General features: G+C 42.6%; 1 pseudogene; it reads left to right on the plus strand.

Annotated features, from left to right (window-relative positions):
- The first annotated feature begins 1,612 nt into the window (after positions 1 to 1,612).
- Positions 1,613 to 2,655, plus strand: LOC147002178 (28S ribosomal RNA; annotated as a pseudogene).
- Positions 2,656 to 9,848: the final 7,193 nt, after the last annotated feature.

Below are 9,848 nucleotides of genomic sequence, written 5' to 3' on the forward strand. Positions count from 1 at the left end.
TTGTTTGTGGGATGGATCCCCAAGTGGGGCAGTCTCTGGATGGTCTTTCCTTCAGGCTCTGCTCCAAACTTCGTCTCTGTAACTCCTTCCATGGGTATTTTGTTCCATATTCTAAGGAGGAACAAAGTATCCACACTTTGGTCTTCCTTCTTCTTGAGTTTCATGTGTTTTGCAAATTGTATCTTGGATATTCTAAGTTTCTGGGCTATATCCGCTTATCAGTGAGTGCATACCATGTGTGTTCTTTTGGGATTGGGTTACCTCACTCAGGATGATATCCTCCAGATGCATCCATTTGCCTAAGAATTCCATAAATTCATTGTTTTTAATAGCTGAGTAGTACTCCATTGTGTAAATGTACCTCATTTTCTGTATACATTCTTCTGTTGAGGGACATCTAGGTTCTTTCCACCTTCTGGCTATTATAAATAAGGTTGCTATGAACATAGTGGAGCATGTGTCCTTATTACAAGCTAGAACATCTTCTGGGTATATGCCCAGGAAAGGAATTGCTGGATCTTCCTGTAGTACTATGTCCAATTATTGAGGAACCACCAGACTGATTTCCAGAGTGTTTGTACCAGCTTGAAATCCCATCAACAATGGAGGAGTGTCCCTCATTCTTCACATCCTCATCAGCATCTGCTGTCACTTGAATTTTTGATCTTATCCATTCTGACTGTTGTGAGATGGAATCTCAGGGTTGTTTTGATTTGCATTTCCCTAATGATTAAGGATGTTGGACATTTTTTCAGGTGCTTTTCAGCATTTCGGTATTCCTCAGTTGAGAATTCTTTGTTTAGCTCGGTACCCCATTTATTATTATTATTATTTAAGACCTTTATTAACATGTGCTTGCAGTTTGTTGACTTTTTTGAAAAAAATCAAGTTGTATACTTTATTACAAATTAAAAATGAAGTTCTTAAAAATCTCAACTTGACCAGATATGAAATGATTTAAAAACCGTTAAAGGTGTATTGAGAAAAACTAGGCCCTTTTTTTTTTTTTCTTAAAAAACACGTTTGTCATTACCAAAAAGAGACATCTTTAGGTTAAAAATAATAAAAACCCCATGCTGCATACACAATGCAGATAGTTCTAATGTTATCTGGTCAGGAGGCAAAAAGCAAGCACTTAAGGTCTTCAACTCCAATCTTTGTTCATTTCTTATTGCTTGAATTTCATATTCATTTCACCTCAGCTGCGGTGGGTGCCCGGGGGCCTCGCTCCTCTCCCATCCCCCCCCTCCCGAGGTGCTGTTGGCGTTGGCGGGGGTGTGGCGGCATCCCGGGGAAACCTCCACATCGGTGTGTCCCCCCCCCCCGCCAGGTCCGCCCCTCCGTCCCCCCCACACACACGGTTTTTCACGCTGCCTCGGCTAGGCCGGCGCCTAGCAGCCTACTTAGAACTGGTGCGGACCAGGGGAATCTGTTTAATTAAAACAAAGCATCTCGAAGGCCCGCGGTGGGTGTTGACAGAGTAACTAAGACTCTCTTAAGGTAGCCAAATGCCTTGTCATCTAATTAGTGACGCGCATCAGTGGATGAACGAGATTCCCACTGTCCCTACCTACTATCCAGCGAAACCACAGCCAAGGGAACAGGCTTGGTGGAATGGGGCGTGGGGAGAAGACCCTGTTGGCTTGACTCTAGTCTGGCAAGGTGAAGAGACATGAGAGGTGTAGAATAAATGGGAGGACCCTGGCGCCCGGCCCGTACTCGTGTCAGGGTCCGGGTACACTGGCCTTGCGGGCCTCCAGTGAAATACCACTGACCCGGTGAGTCGTTGGTGGGGGGGAGGAAGGGCGAGCCCCGAGGGGCTCTCGCTTCTGGCGCCAAGCGTCAGTCCCGCGTGTGCGGGCGGGCACGATCTGCTCTGGGGACAGTGCCAGGTGGGGAGTCTGACTGGGGCAGTACACCTGTCAAACGGTAAACGCAGGTGTCCTAAGGCGAGCTCAGGGAGGACAGAAACCTCCGTGGAGCAGAAGGGCAAAAGCTCGCTTGATCTTGATTTTCAGTATGAATACAGACCGTGAAAGCGGGCCTCACGATCCTTCTGACCTTTTGGGTTTTAAGCAGGAGGTGTCAGAAAAGTTACCACAGGGATAACTGGCTTGTGGTGGCCAAGCATTGACGTCGCTTTTTGATCCTTCGATGTCTGCTCTTCCTATCATTGTGAAGCAGAATTCACCAAGCGTTGGATTGTTCGCCCACTAATAGGGAACGTTAGCTGGGTTTAGATTTTACCCTACTGATGATGTGTTGTTGCCATGGTAATCCTGCTCAGTACAAGAGGAACCGCAGGTTCAGACATTTGGTGTATGTGCTTGGCTGAGGAGCCAATTGGGCCAAGCTACCATCTGTGGGATTATGACTGAATGCCTCTAAGTCAGAATCCCGCCCAGGCAGAACGATATGGCAGCGCCGAAGGAGCCTCGGTTGGCCCCAGATAGTCGGGGGAAACGGGCGTGGCCAGAAAGGGGGCTGCCCTCTCGCCCGTCATGCTCAATGCATGTTCTTGTGGAACCTGGCGCTAAACCATTCGTAGACAACCTGCTTCTGGGTCGGGGTTTCATACGTAGCAGAGCAACTCCCTCGCTGTGATCAACTCCCTCGCTGCGATCTACTGAAAGTCAGCCCTCGACACAAGGGTTTGTCTCTGCGGGCTTTCCTGTCGACCCCAGGGCGTGGTGTGGCCACACATGGTAGGGCCAGTTGGACGAGGCTTTTCTGTAACCACCAGACCTCTGTAGGTGGGGGGGGTTGCTCTCTCCGCCCAAGCATCCCAATTCCCACCCCTCCTCTTTGCGCACCGCAGCGGAGCATGTACAAGAGGAGACTTTTGGGGTGTGGAGGTGGAGAGGGTCCAGCGTGGCGCCTCTTCCTTTTTTCCCCCAACTTCGGAGGTCGACCAGTACTCCAGGTGACACTTTTTTTTTTTCTTTTGATCCTGAAGGTCGACCAGATGTCCGAAAGTTTTCGCCCGCGCTTTCTGTCCCCTTCCTCCCAGTGCAGTCAACCAGATGCTCGCTCTGAACTTTTTAATATATATATATATATATATATATATATATATATATATATATATATTTTGTATATAGGTTGACCAGTTGTCCTTCTTTTACGCATTCATATAGGTCGACCAGTACTCCAGGTGGCACTTTGTCTTTTTCTCTAAATCCCGGAAGTTGACCAGATGTCAGAAAGTCCTCTCTCCTGTCCCCCTCCCCACAGTGTGGTCCAACAGACACCTGATCTGGACTTTTTTTTTAATATTATATAATTGCACACATATACATAGACAAATAGTTGTGCCTCTTTTACTTTTTTATAATATATATATATATATATATATATATATATATATATATATATTTTTTTTTTTTTAATGAACTAGGAGGTCGACCAGTACTCTGGGTGACACTTTGTCTTTTTCTCCAAACCCTGGAGGTCGACCAGATGTCAGAAAGTTCTCTCTCCCGCCCCCATCCCCACAGTGTGGTCGACTAGATGTCTGGTCTGGACACTTTTTTAAAAATATATTTATATATATACCTATATGTTTTATTTTTTATTTATAATATATATATGTATGCATATACATACCATACACTCACACACACAGAGACAGGCAAAAATGCATACATACATTCTCCAGCAGTCGATAGAATGTCTGATCTAGATTTCTTTTTTGTTTTTCATTTTGTTTTGTTTTATGGAATAAGTTGAAATTCGACCAGTTGTCCCTACTCAAGTTTTTTTTTATTTTTTTTTCAAATATGTATATATGCATGCACACCTTTTTTTCAAAGTAAATATGAAGTCGACGAGTTGTCCCTTTTCTTCTCTCTTTTTTTTAACTTTTTTATTTATATGTGTGTGTGTGTTATATATAAATACTTATTAATAAATACTAGGTTGCCGGGCAGTGGTAGCTGTAATCCCAGCACTCCAGAGGCAGAGGCAGAGGCAGGCGGACTTCTGAGTTCGAGGTCAGCCTGGTCTACAGAGTGAGTTCCAGGACACCCAGTGCTACACAGAGAAACCCTGTCTCTAAAAACCAAAATAAATAAATAAATACGAGGTCGACCAGTTGTCAATCCTTTAGGTTTTTTTTTTTAAATCTGTCTATCTATCTAGATAGGTAGATAAATAGATACAGATAGAGATGATAGATAGATAGATAGATAGATAGATAGATAGATAGATAGATAGAGATTTTTTTCAATAAATATGAGGTTGATTGACCACTTTTCTCTTTTTTAGCTTTGTTTTTTGTTTTCCATGTGGTTGCTGGGATTTGAAATCAGGACCTTTGGAAGAGCAATCGGTGCTCTTAACCACTAAGCCATCTCTCCAGCCCATCTTTAAATTCTTAAGCAGTAGGTTGATGATCTGACTTTTCTGTTTTCTTCCTTTAACAAAACTGGAAGGTCAACTGGCAAAAAGGGTTTTCTTTTCATATATTCAAAAAATGAGTAACTTGTAAATAGTGGTCTGTCTGCTGCTTGTTTGTTTGCTTGCTTGCTTTTTTCTTTTTTCCGAGACAGTGTTTCTCTGTGTAGCCTTGGCTGCCCTGGAACTCATTCTGTAGACCAGCCTGGCCTCAATTGAACTCAGAAATCCTCCTGCCTCTGTCTGCCTCCCAATTGCTGGGAGTAAAGGTGTGCTGTACCACTGCCTTGTGGGAAACCACATGTGCCGTTGCAGGGTGGCACTGGCTACTGCTGGCCACCACGCATACATAGGCAGTAAAGTTCTTTTGCCAAGATGAGGTTTTGACAATTAAGCAAAATTAACCAATCAGATGAGAGACAAGTTAACCAATCAGATGTAGGCATGCAAATGAGGTCATAAGCATAACCCAAGCACAACCAATCTGGATGTGAGACATGCCTCTCCTAGGCCTATATAAGCAGCACCAGTTCTGGTCTTGGGGTCTTTTCGCCTCTGCAATCAAGCTCTCCCAATAAACATGTGCAGAAGGATCCTGTTGCGGCGTCTGCTTTGCTGGCTAGCCAGGGCACGCGCAAGAAGTGGTGCCGAAACCCGGGACCCGGGAAAAGAAACAAGAAGTGGTGTCGAAACCAAGGAAAAGAAACATCTTCAGGCACTAGCAAAGACCCCCTGCTACAGGGAGGATTCAGAACTGCATCGCGGGGAAGGAGCGGTTAATAAAGTGTTCCCGTAAAACAGACTGCTGAGAAGGATCCGGCGTGGATTCAGAACTCTTCAGCTGGGGAATGGTGGTAATGAAGTGTTCCTGTAAAACAGACTGCTGAGAAGGATCCGGCGTGGATTCAGAACTCTTCAGCTGGGGAACGGTGGTACCCGTAAGTATAAAGAAATTAATGTGAGTTTCTGAGAGGCATGTTCTCCTAAGAAATAGATCCTATAATTGTCACTGGGGTTGTGCTGCTTGCTATCTTTCTTGCCTTGATTTTATGTCATTGCCTTAATTGTCATCACCCAAAATGTAAAGATACAAAAGATAGCATAAAAAAATAAAGAACAGAAAATTAAGTCAATTTACCCTCCTCTTGAGGACTCTGAGTTGTTAGAATTGTCTAGCTCAGAGGATTCAGAATTATCAGCAGGGGAGGAGGCTGCTGCGGAGTATGAGGCAGAAAGATCTGGTCCAATAGGGAGGAGTTTTGGTGCTCCCCCACCTACTCCGCCTTATGCAGATAAGAAAGCAATTGGCAATGGCCACTCTTTCTGCACTCCTAGAGGGTTGTGAAAAATATGTCAGGCTTTTCCTGTTTTTCAGGATCATGCTCAACAGCGATATTATGAGCCAATATCGCATAAACAGGTGAAAGAGTTAGCAGAGTCAGTAAGGACCTATGGAGTTAATGCCTCATTTACTCAGTCCCAAATTGATAGACTGGCTCACAATGCCATGACTCCTTTTGATTGGATGAGTGTGGTAAAGGCATGTCTTACGATGGGACAGTATCTAGATTGGAAGTCTATATGGCATGATCTGTGTTTGAGTCAGGCCCGTGCTAATGCTACTGCAAGGCAACCAGCATGGAGCTTTGAAATGCTTACAGGTCAGGGTATATGGACAAACAATCAATTAGCATACCCAGTGCAGGTCTATGATCAAATCAATCAGGCAGCAGTGAAAGCTTGGAAAGCATTGCCTAATCGAGGAGAGGTATCTGGTAACTTGACAAAAATTATTCAGAGAATTAATGAACCGTTCTCTGAATTTGTGGCTCGCATGATGGAAGCAGCAGGACACATATTTGGTGATTCTGAGGCCGCAATGCCATTAATTGAACAATTAGTTTATGAGCAATGTACCAAAGAATACAGAAATGCTATCATTCCATGGAAAGGGAAAGGACTACAAGCATGGATGAAAGCCTGTAGAGAAATAGGAGGACCCCTTTCAAATGCAGGGCTGGCTACCGCAGTTTTGATGGTGCAAACAAAAGAAATAACCTGCTATAATTGTGGACAAACAGGTCATATGTAAAAGCAGTGTACAAAGGGTAGAAAGAGTAGGTTTGAAAAGACAGTACCAGGTATTTGCCCAAAATGTGGGAAAGGAAGACATTGGGCAAATGAATGTAGATCAGTCAGAGATATAAAAGGAAGGCCAATACCTCAGTTTAAAGTGCAACAGCCAAAAAACGGAGTGAGGGGCCCCTGTCCCCAGGGCCCCCAAATGTATGGGGCACTCCAGACCACATTGTCTATGAGCCCACCCAGAGACCGAGGAGAGTCACTCCAGGTTCAGCAGGATTGGACATCTGTGCCACCTCCAGAGTAATTCTTACACCTCAAATGGGGTGCCGACCTATTTCATCAGATTTTAGAGGTCCCTTACCAAAGGATACAGTGGGCCTACTGTTGGGTAGGTCCTCTTCTGCTTTGAAAGGATTGATGATATATCCCGGAGTTATAGACTCAGATTATGAAGGACAAGTTAAGATTATGTGTTCTGCACCCCGAGGTATCGTAGCCATTTCTCCTGGAGATCGCATTGCTCAATTGCTGATTCTTCCTAGTTTGCATAAAATGTTCCCTAGTAGCCAGGATTCCCGAGGAGATAAGGGACTTGGTTCTACAGGAACTAATGTGGCATACATATCTTTAGATTTGGATAATCGTCCCACTTTACAATTACAAATAGAAGGAAAAACCTTTCAAGGTATAATGGATACAGGAGCAGATAAAAGCATCATATCCAGTAATTGGTGGCCTGCTTCTTGGCCTGTTAATCAATCGTCACATAGCTTACAAGGATTAGGATATGAGGCTACCCCAACTATAAGTGCAAAATCCTTACAATGGAAAGATAAAGAAGGAAGGACAGGGCTTTTTCAACCTTATGAACTCCCTTTACCTGTAAACTTATAGGGAAGAGATGTGTTGTCAGCAATGAACTTTATACTGACTAATGATTACTCTCAGAAAAGCAAGGAAATGATGAAAGGAATGGGATATATACCTGGACTAGGTCTTGGAAAAAACTTACAAGGTAGAATTTCACCAGTTAAAGCCACAGAAAAAGCAGATAAGAAAGGGCTGGGTTTTTTCTAGGGGCCGCTGAGGAGCCTTTGCCCTTTCCGTGGCGTACAGAGGACACGGTGTGAGTGCCTCAGTGGCCTTTACCCCCTGAGAAGTTAAAAGCAGCTAAAGAATTAGTACAAGAACAATTAGACCTGGGACATGTGGAACCCACACAATCACCCTGGAATACCCCTATTTTTGTTGTAAAGAAGAAGTCAGGTAAATGGAGATTGTTACATGACCTAAGAGCCATTAATGCACAAATGCAAGTTATGGGTCCTGTACAAAGAGGACTCCCCCTACTCTCAGCTCTACCTAAGGATTGGAGAATTATAATAGTAGATATTAAAGATTGTTTCTTTTCCATTCCATTGAATAAGAAAGATCAACCTAGATTTGCATTTACCCTGCCTTCTATTAATCATATGGAGCCTGACAAAAGGTATCAATGGCAGATATTGCCCCAAGGAATGGCAAATAGACCTCCCATATGTCAGTTATATGTAGGAAAAGCTTTGCAACCAGTTAGAGATGGTTTCCCCTCCTTAAAAATTTGTCATTGCATGGATGATATTGTGATTTGTGGACCTGAAGAAGAAAGTATACAGCAAGCTTATGGCTTGCTTAATGAAACTTTAAAGAATAATGGCTTGATTATTGCACCAGAAAAAGTACAGCAGTCTAATGTTAGTCATTTTTTAGGAGCCACTATTAGTTTACGGTGTGTCACCCCACAAAAGATTAGTATAAGAAAAGATCATCTAAAGACATTAAATGATTTTCAAAAATTATTAGGAGATATAAATTGGATTAGACCTTATTTAAGGATCCCTACTTCCGAATTAAAACCTTTATTTCAAATTTTAGAAGGAGAATCATATATTACCTCATTGAGACAATTAACACCTGAGGCTTCTAATGTTCTTAGGAAGGTGGAAAGAGCTATCCAAAAAGCACAGTTAAATCGTATAAATGAGCAAGAACCTTTGTACCTATGCATATCAAGAACCATAAATTTGCCAACTGCTGTGTTATGGCAAGATGGTCCTTTAGTATGGATACATCCACATATATCCCCTAATAAGACTATAGAGCATTATCCCACCATGGTGGCAAATATGGCCCATAAATGTATAAAAAGTTCAATTGCTCACTTTGGAAAAATGCCTGGTAGCATAATTGTTCCCTATACTGCCGCACAAATGCAAATATTGTGTACGACTATAGATGAATGGGCCATTCTTAGATGCAGTTATTCTGGTTTAATTGATAATCATTATCCTAAACATCCTTTATTACATTTTATGCTATTGCATTCAGTGATATTTCCAAAGGTAACGGCTAGTACTCCTATAAAGGGAGCCGTTGATATTTATACCGATGGATCCAAAACAGGAATTGGAAGTTATGTGATAAATGAAAAGGCTGTAAGGTTGCAATTTACACCAGGAGCCCCTCAATTAGTAGAATGTTTGGTGGTTTTAGAAGTCTTTAAAAGATTTCTTATGCCCATAAATATTATCTCTGATTCTGTTTATGTGGTTAATGCTGTACTAGCATTAGAGACTGCCGGAAATTTTAAGCAGTCTAGTCCAGTATCTGAAATTTTGATGAAAATACAAGATTGTATTTTGATGCGTGAGCACCCCTTTTATATTCAACATATATAGAGCACATACATCATTACCTGGACCTATGGTTAAGGGAAATGCAATTGCTGATTCAGCCACCAGAGACACGGTTTTCCTATCACAAAGTTCTATAGAAAGTGCAAAGAATTTTCATCAACTTTATCATGTCCCTGCTTCTACATTACAACAAAAGTTTAAGCTCACATGAACAGAAGCTCGAGATATTGTCCTACAGTGTGGTAAATGTGTAGAATTTATTAATGCACCTTCCGTGGGCGTTAATCCTCGTGGATTGCGACCCCTAGATGTTTGGCAAATGGACGTCACTCATATCCCAGCTTTTGGGAAATTACAATATGTACATGTGTCCATCGATACCAGTTCTGGTGTCCTACATGCCTCTCCATTGACAGGGGAAAAAGCAGTTCATGTCATATCTCACTGCTTGGAGGCTTGGGCTGCATGGGGTAAAGACAGATAATGCTAAAGACAGATAATGGTCCTGCGTATACTTCTTCTAAATTTAGCCAATTTTGCAAACAAATGCAAGTGAAACATATTACTGGGTTGCCCTATAATCCACAGGGCCAAGGCATCATTGAGAGAGCCCATCGTACTTTGAAACAATATTTGCAAAAAACAAAAAGGGGGGATAGATGCTATGACGCCAAAGATGGCTCTATCCCTTAA

This window comes from Mus caroli, unplaced genomic scaffold (genome assembly GCF_978045245.1).
Source record: "Mus caroli unplaced genomic scaffold, Mus_caroli_1 scaffold_11, whole genome shotgun sequence".
NCBI lineage: Eukaryota > Metazoa > Chordata > Mammalia > Rodentia > Muridae > Mus > Mus caroli.